Here is a 12,689-nt window from a genome sequence, read left to right on the forward strand (position 1 = left end):
ATTCTTTAACTCACATTAAAATCGCCTTCTCTCTTGAACTGAGTGTCTCATGAGATTGCTAGCAATTTGGCATACATTAAACTCATTTGCATATACACATTTACAATTTATACTGTGTTTTATATTTTACAATACCACATAAGGAATATGGTGTCTGTCATTTACGTGAGGTGTGTTCTATCTGTAAATGAAGCTGGTGTGAGAAGATGTGCACCAAACACGGCAGATGTTTGAGTGTAACCTGACACGAGCCCCCCGAGTGTCCCCCAAGTGACTCAAAGCGAGGGTCACTGTCTGCGACCAAAGCATATGAGCCTGCATCGCAACAGGGTGAACATGGTGTGTGTGTGTGTGTATGTGATACATGAAATGTGTGTTACCAGCTTGTGACACACGATAGCAGAGTGGACGTATTTGTGGCACAGAGATAGCAGTTGTGAGATGATTCCCACGCTAAATGCAAGACGATATGATGAGGGAGCCCTCTGCGCTCCTATCAGTTGCCCTGTCTCCTTTTTTATCTTGTAAATCATGACACATAAGCGCGTCCAACACTTGTTGGCACTTAGCACAAGGGTAAGTCACTTCATACTGGGAGATTTACACTGATACCGTCAAGTACGTACACTACAGCTCAAAAGTTTGGCATCACTTGCAAATTTCTTTCTTTTCCAAAGAAAGAAAATGCATTTCACAAACAATTTTTTCCATTTCACAAACAATTATAATTAATCAGATGATTTCCAAAGAAGGATCTCCATTTTTGCATAGAGGCCTACTATCAACAACTGTCAGTCTTCTGCATCAATCTCCTGGTATGGCTGCTAATCCAAGTTCATCATTTTATAAGGCTAATAGATGATTAGAAAAGCCATCTAAAAATCTAAACTAAAACTAAAATCTCTTACCATGCTGTTAACTACTCCCTTCAGAGAACAGCACAAACTGGGTCTAACAAGGACAGAAAAACGCTGCACAACTGTGCAAGAGAGTGTGTAGTTTAAGACAAAGATGCCTCACAGCTGCACTAAATACCGTATTTTCCGAAGTCGCACTTTTTTCATATGTTGGCTGTTCCTGCGACTTATAAATGAAAAAACTGTTTATGTTACATAATCACTGGACACCTTTTTTGTTTATTTTTTGTGTAGCTGAATAACCATTGTGTTAGCATATCTTACATCTATTCAGCCTGTTCTCTATTATTTTATTGTTAGAACTTGCCTTCCAAGAGGCTGTAATGTCGGTTTTGGTCAAGTAGTTTGTAAAATAAATTACCCGCAAAAAAATGCGACTTATACTCCAGTGCGACTTATGTATGTTTTTTTCTTCCTCACTATGCAATTTTGGCATTGTGCGACTTATACTCCGGAGCGACTTATAGTCCAGAAAATACGGTAGTACCCATCAAACACCAGTGTCAGTATCAACAGTGAAGCAGCGACTTCAGGATGCTGGACTTCATAGCAGGACTGCCAAAAAAAAGCCATATCTCAGACTGGACAAAAACATTTCCAAGTCATCACAAACTTTTCAGCGGTATTGTAGGTGATGGCAGTAACAGCGCTGTCAATTATTGATGTTGAACTGTCTCTCTCGTTGTTTGTCCTTGCACCAATGCAAAAGAGGTCACGTTCCAAACAGGAAAGCCGCTGATGAAATCCCTATTTCTCCAAACAGAGAGTGGTGTGATAGAGCAGACAATGAAAGTGCCTACTGGGCTGCTCTCTGTTGGGACAATGGAGACTGTAAATATCCCCAGTTACTCGTCACACAAAATATAGTTGCACAGTGACTCAGGCACTTGTTACAATTTATGCCGAGCATGTACATGTGGTGTGAAAAAGTGTTTGCCTGCTTCCTGATTTCCTATTTTTTTACTTGCTTTATAGTCAGTATAGTTACTCCAGACCCCATTCACTGTGCAATATCTGATCAACCTCCATGTGCAATATTAAGGGCTTTAAATGCAATATACTAAGTTCTATGTGAAGTATTTCCATAATGCCTCATATTAACTCTCTAACAAGATCTCAGTGTATAGACTGGTCATATATCTCATCTCGTTTCATATTATCTACATACTGTATTGTATATAACTCTGGGAAAAACTGTTGATTTTGTTAATACTTGGGTTGTTTATATTGTTTATTTTTCTATATTATGTATTTTGTACTGCTTAACTGACTCTGTACTCTTGCTGCTGTGCAATACAAATTTCCCCACTGAGGGACGAATAAAGGCATATCTTAATCTTAATCTTTTTGCATGTTTGTCACATGTAAACACAAAATGCATTTTTTAAAAGAAACTTTTAATTATTAAACGAGAAAAAAATTTGATTAATTGAGATCTGTCAGTCTGGCAGCCAATATAAAGCCAATTGTAAAACTTTGAGACTCCAGCAAACTACAGAGAGAGCGATTATCCACAAATGGCAAAAGCATGGAACAGTGGTGAACTTTTCCAGGAGTGGCTGGCCAGCCAAAATGACCCCAAGAGCACAGCGATGACTCATTCAAGAGGTCGCAAAAAAAATATATAGCGGCACGAGAACAAAGTTGTAATATTTAAAAAAAAAACACAAACAAAGCTGTCATGTTGTGAGTAAAAAAATCGTGAAGGATCACGAGCAAAGCTGTAATGTTACACGAAAACAATTTTAACGATTGTGATGTTGCAAGAAAAAAGTTTTTAAGGAAAAACTAATTACAAACAGCAGTACGTAGTGTGTATGCCTGCGTATGCTATATACATTATTATGTATATATATTTTAATTTCCTTTATTTATTTATTTATTAATTTAGACTTCCCCTTGTTACGTGGGATGTTCTGGTGTGGTGCAAGCCTTTACACTCTAATGAACCAATATACCCTGGTGTATGTATGGAATTAGGAAAAAATTTTAATAAATAAATCATAGTAAATAAAAAGAGAACCACTAGTTTATCTTGAGTGATGCATTCAAAACAACACACAATCAGCACATTTGTACACACAAAGTTAGAGCCAAAGTCCATTCATTGCATCACACCACAACACAGCTGCAGTGTTGTGTCGGCAAACTTAAATAAACAAGTTTTCATCACATGGTCTTATCTGTGTGTGTGTGTGTGTGTGTGTGTTTCCAGTAAATTAACCTTGTTCTCTTGATAAACTGGCGCCTTTTCTGAGCCCTCACTGATCTACGTAAACTTTCTTGTGTACAGGGATCCAGTGGAGGATCTGTTTACATGACCTGCAGTAAATGCTCGATACCTCGACTTTCCACCACCTTTTTATTCCTCCCCTTATCAGTTGATTTTGCTTCCCTCCTAGAATAATCTCCACTATGTCATCTTTCTGCCCCCCCCCCACCCCCAAGCTGGGAGTCTTGCCAATTACGCCCCTCCTCTACATCCCCCCAGTTATGTCACACTCTCCGTCCGCAACTCCCCCGAGGGACTCCCGTCAATCAGCGGGCCATAAAACAGCACTCATCCGTCCCTGCCTGCCTACTTTCCATCAGCTCATCGTCACATGAGTTGTCAATCTATTGTTTACCTGCCCACCCTCTCATTAGCTCTGTCTCATACACCCCTGTACTTACATTATATAGATTTGATCATATTTATTACCGCAGTCTGATTCGGTCTGTAGAGATGTCTGTTAAATCAATCAAGCCTCTAAAATGGCCAAATCCTGCTAATGGCATTAACATGGCTGTTTAAGCTTGCGCATTATTTTACTCAAGTGTGTATGGGTGAATAATAGAGCACAGCCCAGAGGTTTGAGGCGACGTATGTAACAATCAGTTGATGGAAGGAGGGAGTAATGCATCAGGGCAGACATTCTGCACAGTAAAACGCCTTTTCCGTGCTCTGACATGCTGGTGTAGGAGAATGCCGCCTCCTGTTTGTCACCACGCAGGCTTCACCAGTCATCAGTACAACTCTTTGACAGACACGCACATACTGTACGCTGTAAACAACACGTAGGCCCTCACCCTACACAACCAAACATACGTGCATGCTATTTTGGTTTCATCATCTCACAAACCAACCTCAATAATCAAAAACAATCCAGCACATTTGGGATTTTGAAATACATTTTGAAACTACACTACTCAAAAATTAACAAAAAGTTTTTGAATTGGACAAGAGTTACTTTAAACGGCGCCATAGCAACCATGGTTGGCAGTCAATATGTGGCTCTGTGGCGCAATGGATAGTGCATTGGATAGATAATCATCAGGAGAAAGTCAGGACAAAGTCATTCAAAGCTTGTGGGTTCGAGTCCCACCAAAGTCGTCTTTGGTGCCTATTTCACACAGAAATTGTGCAGTCTGTTGAAAATTAGCTAATGGTTTTTGACTCTAACAAGAGTTACTTTAAACTGTGCCATGGCAACCATGGTTGGCACTTGATACGTGGCTCTGTGGCGCAATGGAAAGCGCATTGGACTTCTAGAAGATAACCAAAGGAAAGGCGTTCAAAGGTTGTGGGTTCAAGTCCCACCACCGTCTTTGGTGCCTATTTCACACAGAAATTGTGCAGTACGTTGAAACTGTCAAAAATTAACAAATGGTTTTTGAATTTGACAAGAGTTACTTTAAACTGTGCCATGGCAACCATGGTTGGCACCTGATACGTGGCTCTGTGGCGCAATGGATAGCACATTGGACTTCTAGAAGATAACCAAAGGAAAGGCGTTCAAAGGTTGTGGGTTCAAGTCCCACCACCGTCTTTGGTGCCTATTTCACACAGAAATTGTGCAGACTGTTGAAAATTGACAAAAGGCAGTTTTTGAGTTCGACAAGACTTACTTTAAACACTGCCATGGCAACCATGATTAGCTGTTGACATGTGGCTCTGTGGCGCAACGGATAGCGCATTGGACTTCTAGACTGGACTGCATCATGTTATGAATCAGTTTGGAATAAAAAAAGACAGCATTGTTATCCTTGCAGATTAACAGAAAGCAGTTTTTGATTTCGGCAAGAGTTACTTTAAACTGCGCCATGGCAACCATGGTTAGCGTTGGATACGTGGCTCTGTGGCGCAATGGATAGCGCATTGGACTTCTAGATAAAAAGTCATTCAAAGGTTGTGGGTTCGAGTCCCACCAGAGTCGTCTTTGGTGACTGTTTTACACAGAAATTGTGCAGTATGATGAATGTCGAAAATCAACAAAAAAGACTTTTGAGTTCAACAAGAGTTACTTTACACGGCGCCATGGCAACCATGATTAGCTGCCGATATGTGGCTCTGTGGCGCAAGGGATAACGCATTGGACTTCTAGATAGTAACCAGAAGAAAGTCATTCAAAGGTTGTGGGTTCGAGTCCCACCAGAGTCGTCTTTGGTGACTATTATACACAGAAATTGTGCAGTAAGATGAAACTGTCAAAAATCAACAATAAAGACTTTTGAGTTCAACAATAGTTACTTTAAACAGCGCCATGGCAACCATGATTAGCTCTGAGTATGTGGCTCTGTGGGGCAACGGATAGTGCATTGGCCTTCTAGATAATAACCAGGAGAAAGTCATTCAAAGGTTGTGGGTTCGAGTCCCCCCAGTGTTGTCTTTGGTGCCTATTTTACACAGAAATTGTGCCGTAAGATGAAATTGTCAAAAATAAAGACTTGACTGTGGCCCCATGGCAACCATGATTAGCTCTCAGTATGTGGCTCTGTGGCGCAATGGATAGCGCATTGGACTTCTAGATAATAAACAGGAAAAAGTCATTCAAAGGTTGTGGGTTCGAGTCCCACTAGAGTCGTCTTTGGTGCCTATTTCACACAGAAATTGTGCAGTATGATGAATGTCGAAAATCAACAAAAAAGACTTTTGAGTTCAACAAGAGTTACTTTACACGGCGCCATGGCAACCATGATTAGCTGCCGATATGTGGCTCTGTGGCGCAAGGGATAGCGCATTGGACTTCTAGATAGTAACCAGAAGAAAGTCATTCAAAGGTTGTGGGTTCGAGTCCCACCAGAGTCGTCTTTGGTGTCTATTATACACAGAAATTGTGCAGTAAGATGAAACTGTCGAAAATCAACAATAAAGACGTTTGAGTTCAACAATAGTTACTTTAAACAGCGCCATGGCAACCATGATTAGCTCTGAGTATGTGGCTCTGTGGGGCAACGGATAGTGCATTGGACTTCTAGATAATAACCAGGAGAAAGTCATTCAAAGGTTGTGGGTTCGAGTCGTCTTTGGTGCCTATTTTACACAGAAATTGTGCCGTAAGATGAAATTGTCAAAAATCAACAATAAAGACTGTGGCGCCATGGTAACCATGATTAGCTCTCAGTATGTGGCTCTGTGGCGCAATGGATAGCGCATTGGACTTCTAGATAATAACCAGGAGAAAATTGATAGATATCCATTTTTGTTTATGTAAATGTTATGTTCAAATTTCATTTAATTCAAACACAAAAGTCACCAAATTGGAACAAATTTATTCTTATTTATTATTAAGAGATTATTGTTATTTTTATTATTGGATATAGTATATATTTATCAGGTAGCGACAATAGCAATAGTAGATAATGGTGAAGTTCAACAACAAAACAAACTCATAGTGCAGCGCAGCTTTTAATAACCTTGTCTCCACACTAGGTGGAATGCTTGGGGTTGACTGCATCATGTTATGAAACAGTTTGGCATAAAAAAAGACAGCATTGTTATCCGTGCAGACCCCCCCCCGAGCGGGAGACTGACACAGCGATGACAACACTGCTGCAACATGTCAGTCCCATATTTCCATCACTTACACAACAAGCCTCCATCAACTTGAAGTCATGAAGAGGCCAGCAACAGCCATCTACTTTCTCTAAAAACGTGATAGACAGTAGAGCAAAGCTCCGTCTATTCCAGACATAGATTAGAACGTTGGATATCAAGTGACGGGGGCATGCAATCTTGCAGTCAGGCAGATTTTTATGTGGAGTTTATTTTGCTTCAGGTGTGGAGATTGACGTTTGTATGTGGATGTAAAAGTGGACTCGACCCCCTCAGACGGTGGAGTTAGACTCTCTGTATAGCAGATTTACGTCAGAGGGCTAACTCCCTCAAATGCCATCCTGTCGACACACAATCGCACAAATGACCGTGCATAACGCTCTTTTACACACACATTACAAAAAACCATTCGCACAGAGAGATCGCTTGTTCCTCTCCCACCAACTCTGAGACGCAGCGCTTCTAGATTTCAAAGGCCAAGGTCATAACGAGGAAGTTAGACAGTAATGAGCGTAATTAGGAGGCTGCAGCAAGGAGGGGTATTCAGTTTCTCTCCTTCTTCTTCTTTTTTTTCCAGGATAAAGCCTCGCTTTGTCCTCTTCAACAATCCGCAAAAATGCAGAAAACAATAAACATTCTTCTGGAAATATTTGCTGCCACCAGCAGCCTTGTAAACGGGCAAGATGGCGCCTGTCGAAAAGCTAATTGGAAGTGAGTAAGAATAGGCTCCAAACCTGTGGTCTTCGGGGTTTTTTTGGCCTGCAATGATGCCTTGTGTAACATGTGGTCAAATATATGGCAATAGTTAACCTTACAATTGGCTCTCGGTGCTTATGGGTGTATAAACTTCTCTCATCGTTCCTTCTTAGTGACTTGAGTCACCATTTTGCATCGTTAATGTCCCTGCATGTGATCAAGGAGAGACACAACTGCTGATGTCGCCTCTGTCAATAACAGACGGGGGAGGTCTACAGGACTACGGGAGGTCCCCATCTATCTCCAATGCTGTCCTTTCATCCCTTCCTAAGAGATTCAATAAAGCATCTTAACGCCTGTCATTTTGAACCATACAAGAATGAACCCGTTCTTGTCAGGGTGTGCCTCTACCTCTAGTTCAGGGGTGGGCAAACTTTTTTCACAGGCCACATTGGGTTACAAAATGTGCCAACGGGGCCATCGATATATATATATATATATATATATATATATATATATATATATATATATATATATAGAGAGAGAGAGAGAGAGAGAGAGAGAGAGAGAGAGAGAGAGACAGACAGACAGACAGACAGACAGACAGACAGACAGACAGACAGACAGACAGACAGACAGACAGACAGACAGACAGACAGACAGACAGACAGACAGACAGACAGACAGACAGACAGACAGACAGACAGACAGACAGACAGACAGACAGACAGACAGACAGACAGACAGACAGACAGACAGACAGACAGACAGACAGACAGACAGACAGACAGACAGACAGACAGACAGACAGACAGATAGATAGATAGATAGATAGATAGATAGATAGATAGATAGATAGATAGATAGATAGATAGATAGATAGATAGATAGATAGATAGATAGATAGTCATCAAACAGAACAACAAGCTAGCTCACAGTGCAACAAAAAAATAACACACCCACAGCAAGTTAAGGCATCACATAAATCAACTACTTAATACTAACTGGGTGATAAACAACAGCTGAGGCTAAACATAACACATAACTTAAAAATGTTATTTCCAAATACCCGCAAGGCATGCTGGGCAGTCCAGCTGCAGCAACAATATGAACTAGGAACAACAAAACATTGGATCTAGTCATTCAAAGGTTGTGGGTTCGAGAACCATGGTCAGCATTTTGTACGTGGCTCTGTGGCCTCTGGTGCCTATTTTACACAGAAATTGTGCAGTAAGATAAAATTGTCAAAAATCAACAATAAAGACTTTTGAGTTCAACAACAGTTACATTAAATGGCGCCATGGCAACCATGATTCGATCTCAGTATGTGGCTCTGTGGTGCAATGGATAGCGCATTGGACTTCTAGATAATAACCAGGAGAAAGTAATTCAAAGGTTGTGGGTTCGAGTCCCACCAGAGTCGTCTTTGGTGCCCAGTTCGCACAGTTATTGTGCAGTCAGTTGAAACTGTCGAAAATGAAGAGAAAACAGTTTTTTAATTCAACAAGAGTTACTTTAAACTGCGCCATGGCAACCATGGTTAGCATTTGGCACATGGCTCTGTGGCGCAATGGATAGCGCATTGGACTTCTAGATAGTAACCAGGAGAAAGTCATTCAAAGGTTGTGGGTTCGAGTCCCATCAGAGTCGTCTTTGGTGCCTATTTTACACAGAAATTGTGCAGTAAGATGAAATTGTCAAAAATCAACAATAAAGACTTTTGAGTTCAACAAGAGTTACATTAAATGGCGCCATGGCAACCATGATTAGATCTCAGTATGTGGCTCTGTGGCGCAATGGATAGCGCATTGGACTTCTAGATAGTAACCAGGAGAAAGTCATTCAAAGGTTGTGGGTTCGAGTCCCATCAGAGTCGTCTTTGGTGCCTATTTTACCCAGAAATTGGGCAGTAAGATGAAATTGTCAAAAATCAACAATAAAGACTTTTGAGTTCAACAAGAGTTACATTAAATGGCGCCATGGCAACCATGATTAGATCTCAGTATGTGGCTCTGTGGCGCAATGGATAGCGCATTGGACTTCTAGATAATAACCAGGAGAAAGTCATTCAAAGGTTGTGGGTTCGAGTCCCACCAGAGTCGTCTTTGGTGCCCATTTCGCACAGTTATTGTGCAGTCAGTTGAAACTGTCGAAAATTAACAGAAAACAGTTTTTTAATTCAACAAGAGTTACTTTAAACTGCGCCATGGCAACCATGGTTAGCATTTTGTACATGGCTCTGTGGCGCAATGGATAGCGCATTGGACTTCTAGATAGTAACCAGGACAAAGTCATTCAAAGGTTGTGGGTTCGAGTCCCATCAGAGTCGTCTTTGGTGCCTATTTTACCCAGAAATTGGGCAGTAAGATGAAATTGTCAAAAATCAACAATAAAGACTTTTGAGTTCAACAAGAGTTACATTAAATGGCGCCATGGCAACCATGATTAGATCTCAGTATGTGGCTCTGTGGCGCAATGGATAGCGCATTGGACTTCTAGATAATAACCAGGAGAAAGTCATTCAAAGGTTGTGGGTTCGAGTCCCACCAGAGTCGTCTTTGGTGCCCATTTCGCACAGTTATTGTGCAGTCAGTTGAAACTGTCGAAAATTAACAGAAAACAGTTTTTTAATTCAACAAGAGTTACTTTAAACTGCGCCATGGCAACCATGGTTAGCATTTTGTACATGGCTCTGTGGCGCAATGGATAGCGCATTGGACTTCTAGATAGTAACCAGGAGAAAGTCATTCAAAGGTTGTGGGTTCGAGTCCCATCAGAGTCGTCTTTGGTGCCTATTTTACCCAGAAATTGGGCAGTAAGATGAAATTGTCAAAAATCAACAATAAAGACTTTTGAGTTCAACAAGAGTTACATTAAATGGCGCCATGGCAACCATGATTAGATCTCAGTATGTGGCTCTGTGGCGCAATGGATAGCGCATTGGACTTCTAGATAATAACCAGGAGAAAGTCATTCAAAGGTTGTGGGTTCGAGTCCCACCAGAGTCGTCTTTGGTGACTATTTTACTGTCGAAAAATGACAAAAGGCAGTTTTTGAGTTCAACAAGAGCTACTTTAAACGACACCATGGCAACCATGTTGGTACTTGATACATGGCTCTGTGGTGCAATGGATAGTGCATTGGACTTCTAGATACTAACCAGGAGAAAGTCATTCAAAGGTTGTGGGTTCGAGTCCCACCAGAGTCGTTTTGGTACCTATTTCACATGGAAATTGTGCTGTCAGTTGAAAATGGACAAAAAGCAGTTTTTGAGTTCGACACGAGTTACTTTAAAAGACGCCATGGCAGCCATGATTAACTTTCAGTATGTGGCTCTGTAGCGCAACGGATAGCGCATTGGACTTCTAGATAATAACCAGGAGAAAGTCATACAAAGGTTGTGGGTTCGAGTCCCACCAGAGTCGTCTTTGGTGCCTATTTCACACAGAAATTGTGCAGTAAGTTTTGAATTTGACAAGAGTAAATTTTAAACGGCGCCATGGCAACCATGGTTGGCACTTGATCCGTGGCTCTGTGGCTCAATGGATACCGCATTGGACTTCTAGAAGATAACCAAAGGAAAGTCATTCAAAGGTTGTGCGTTCGAGTCCCACCAGAGTCGTCTTTGGTGCCTCTTTTAGACAGAAATTGTGATGTCCATTGAAACTCTCAAAAATTGACAAAAACAGAGAGTTCCATAATTTAGGGCCTGCGACTACAAAATGTGTCTCCTTTTGTTTTTAGTTTAGCGATGGGACAATGCAAAAAAGACTGGTTGCAAGAGATCTGTGCTCTGCTTGGAGAGATACTTCAATGTCAACCAAGAAAGGCCCACGGCATCCAGGGCCTTGAGGAGTTCAGGGCCAAACTCATCCACCCCGGAGCTTTTCCAAAGAAGAGTTTTTTGACTATCCCAGCTATGTGTTCTCAGACTCTGCTTCCTCTACGGAAGGTATCTCAGTCGACTGAAGTTCTACGATACCTAACAGAGAAAAGTTGTGGGTTTGAGTCCCACCAGTGTCATATTACACTGAGGTTTTGGGTAAAACTCAAGACAATCAGAAACAATAGTTGCTTGTCAAAGAAGTCACAATCACTTATAACTGCAATAGCTATCAAACACCCAACACGCCAAAAAGCTATCATGAATGTTCTTTCAGTTGAAAACATGTAAACAGAACAATAACCACAATGGAAAATAAAAGTTCTTACAATGGGAATCACATAAAAAGCACCAATAAACCCTTTCCATGTGGCGCAATGGAAAACATGTTGGACTGTCAGCTAGTGGACTGTCAAAGGTTGTGGGTACAAGTCCCACCAGAGTCATCTTGTCAGGCTAATTGTTATACAACAGTCCCACCACAATAGCAACCCCCTCTCCTCGTATAGCTATTGTTTGTCCTGATGTTATGGCAACAAGATAGGGAATTAACACAACAAGCATGTTTTGACTACCAACCCTTGCTGTCAGGAGTTCTACTTTCTTTCCAACAAGAGACTGTACCATAGTTCTCATCTAATGAGAACATTTTACCCTGAAAACCCTATAAAGACCCAAAGTGCTTTGTTGTTGTTTATGACAAATTGTGTGGTTTAATTGGCTATTAAAAGGTTGCCCAGCAGCTCTTTGTTCCCATTCTCCACGCTGGTGAAAAGCAGCTTTGGAGCTGAGTCATAGCAGACGTCATGACCCCCGTTCCTGACGTGTACCGACCTTTATTTTATTTTTATTTTTTGCATGCTTAACAGCTCAATTTGACTGAAAACGAGTTGACCGTCAACCTGAAAAGAGCTTTTACTTTTTTAATAATAGAGAAAGTTTGGATGGAGGTCTGGGAGGCTCTTGTAAACTTTAGTGAGAGTGAGGGGATACATTTATAATGTCAAGGGCAGGACTGGAAAATAATCCTGAGAGCTAGTTCTTATCATTTTTTCTTTGTTGGATTGTGCCCGGTAACGTGATAATCTTACACAATCTTACAATACAATACAAAGTAAAACCGAGCTAATCAATAGGATTTGGGAAAGGAATAATACACTACCATTATCAAGTGTCACCATGACACCATATTTACAGAGAGGCTGGAATAGATACGTATACCGTATTTTATGGACTATAAGTCACTCCGGAGTATAAGACGCACAATACTAAAAATGCATAATTAGGTAGAAAAAAAACATACATAAGTCACACATTGGTACATATATGCTGTACATTTGACTTGTATTACCACACATTTATAAATTATTACTGATTT

General features: G+C 40.9%; 14 non-coding genes across 14 annotated transcripts; all 14 read left to right on the plus strand.

The window, feature by feature from the left end:
• The first annotated feature begins 5,029 nt into the window (after positions 1 to 5,029).
• trnar-ucu (transfer RNA arginine (anticodon UCU)) lies at positions 5,030 to 5,113 on the plus strand. Its single transcript is given in 2 exon segments — positions 5,030 to 5,066; positions 5,078 to 5,113. It is a non-coding gene; the product is annotated as a tRNA-Arg (tRNA).
• Positions 5,114 to 5,243: 130 nt separating this feature from the next.
• On the plus strand, positions 5,244 to 5,337 carry trnar-ucu (transfer RNA arginine (anticodon UCU)). The gene is made up of 2 exons: positions 5,244 to 5,280; positions 5,302 to 5,337. It is a non-coding gene; the product is annotated as a tRNA-Arg (tRNA).
• A 330-nt stretch (positions 5,338 to 5,667) lies between these two features.
• Positions 5,668 to 5,761, plus strand: trnar-ucu (transfer RNA arginine (anticodon UCU)). The gene is made up of 2 exons: positions 5,668 to 5,704; positions 5,726 to 5,761. It is a non-coding gene; the product is annotated as a tRNA-Arg (tRNA).
• Positions 5,762 to 5,891: 130 nt separating this feature from the next.
• Positions 5,892 to 5,985, plus strand: trnar-ucu (transfer RNA arginine (anticodon UCU)). Its single transcript has 2 exons — positions 5,892 to 5,928; positions 5,950 to 5,985. It is a non-coding gene; the product is annotated as a tRNA-Arg (tRNA).
• Positions 5,986 to 8,757: 2,772 nt separating this feature from the next.
• Positions 8,758 to 8,851, plus strand: trnar-ucu (transfer RNA arginine (anticodon UCU)). Its single transcript has 2 exons — positions 8,758 to 8,794; positions 8,816 to 8,851. It is a non-coding gene; the product is annotated as a tRNA-Arg (tRNA).
• Positions 8,852 to 8,984: 133 nt separating this feature from the next.
• trnar-ucu (transfer RNA arginine (anticodon UCU)) lies at positions 8,985 to 9,078 on the plus strand. The gene is made up of 2 exons: positions 8,985 to 9,021; positions 9,043 to 9,078. It is a non-coding gene; the product is annotated as a tRNA-Arg (tRNA).
• Positions 9,079 to 9,210: 132 nt separating this feature from the next.
• Positions 9,211 to 9,304, plus strand: trnar-ucu (transfer RNA arginine (anticodon UCU)). The gene is made up of 2 exons: positions 9,211 to 9,247; positions 9,269 to 9,304. It is a non-coding gene; the product is annotated as a tRNA-Arg (tRNA).
• A 132-nt stretch (positions 9,305 to 9,436) lies between these two features.
• trnar-ucu (transfer RNA arginine (anticodon UCU)) lies at positions 9,437 to 9,530 on the plus strand. The gene is made up of 2 exons: positions 9,437 to 9,473; positions 9,495 to 9,530. It is a non-coding gene; the product is annotated as a tRNA-Arg (tRNA).
• A 133-nt stretch (positions 9,531 to 9,663) lies between these two features.
• trnar-ucu (transfer RNA arginine (anticodon UCU)) lies at positions 9,664 to 9,757 on the plus strand. Its single transcript has 2 exons — positions 9,664 to 9,700; positions 9,722 to 9,757. It is a non-coding gene; the product is annotated as a tRNA-Arg (tRNA).
• A 132-nt stretch (positions 9,758 to 9,889) lies between these two features.
• trnar-ucu (transfer RNA arginine (anticodon UCU)) lies at positions 9,890 to 9,983 on the plus strand. The gene is made up of 2 exons: positions 9,890 to 9,926; positions 9,948 to 9,983. It is a non-coding gene; the product is annotated as a tRNA-Arg (tRNA).
• A 133-nt stretch (positions 9,984 to 10,116) lies between these two features.
• trnar-ucu (transfer RNA arginine (anticodon UCU)) lies at positions 10,117 to 10,210 on the plus strand. Its single transcript has 2 exons — positions 10,117 to 10,153; positions 10,175 to 10,210. It is a non-coding gene; the product is annotated as a tRNA-Arg (tRNA).
• A 132-nt stretch (positions 10,211 to 10,342) lies between these two features.
• Positions 10,343 to 10,436, plus strand: trnar-ucu (transfer RNA arginine (anticodon UCU)). Its single transcript has 2 exons — positions 10,343 to 10,379; positions 10,401 to 10,436. It is a non-coding gene; the product is annotated as a tRNA-Arg (tRNA).
• Positions 10,437 to 10,542: 106 nt separating this feature from the next.
• Positions 10,543 to 10,636, plus strand: trnar-ucu (transfer RNA arginine (anticodon UCU)). The gene is made up of 2 exons: positions 10,543 to 10,579; positions 10,601 to 10,636. It is a non-coding gene; the product is annotated as a tRNA-Arg (tRNA).
• Positions 10,637 to 10,759: 123 nt separating this feature from the next.
• Positions 10,760 to 10,853, plus strand: trnar-ucu (transfer RNA arginine (anticodon UCU)). The gene is made up of 2 exons: positions 10,760 to 10,796; positions 10,818 to 10,853. It is a non-coding gene; the product is annotated as a tRNA-Arg (tRNA).
• The last annotated feature ends 1,836 nt before the right edge of the window (positions 10,854 to 12,689 follow it).

The sequence above is a fragment of the Doryrhamphus excisus genome, linkage group LG8, assembly GCF_037039965.1.
Source record: "Doryrhamphus excisus strain RoL-2023G ecotype Guam linkage group LG8, RoL_Dexc_Guam_v1.1, whole genome shotgun sequence".
Taxonomy (NCBI): domain Eukaryota; kingdom Metazoa; phylum Chordata; class Actinopteri; order Syngnathiformes; family Syngnathidae; genus Doryrhamphus; species Doryrhamphus excisus.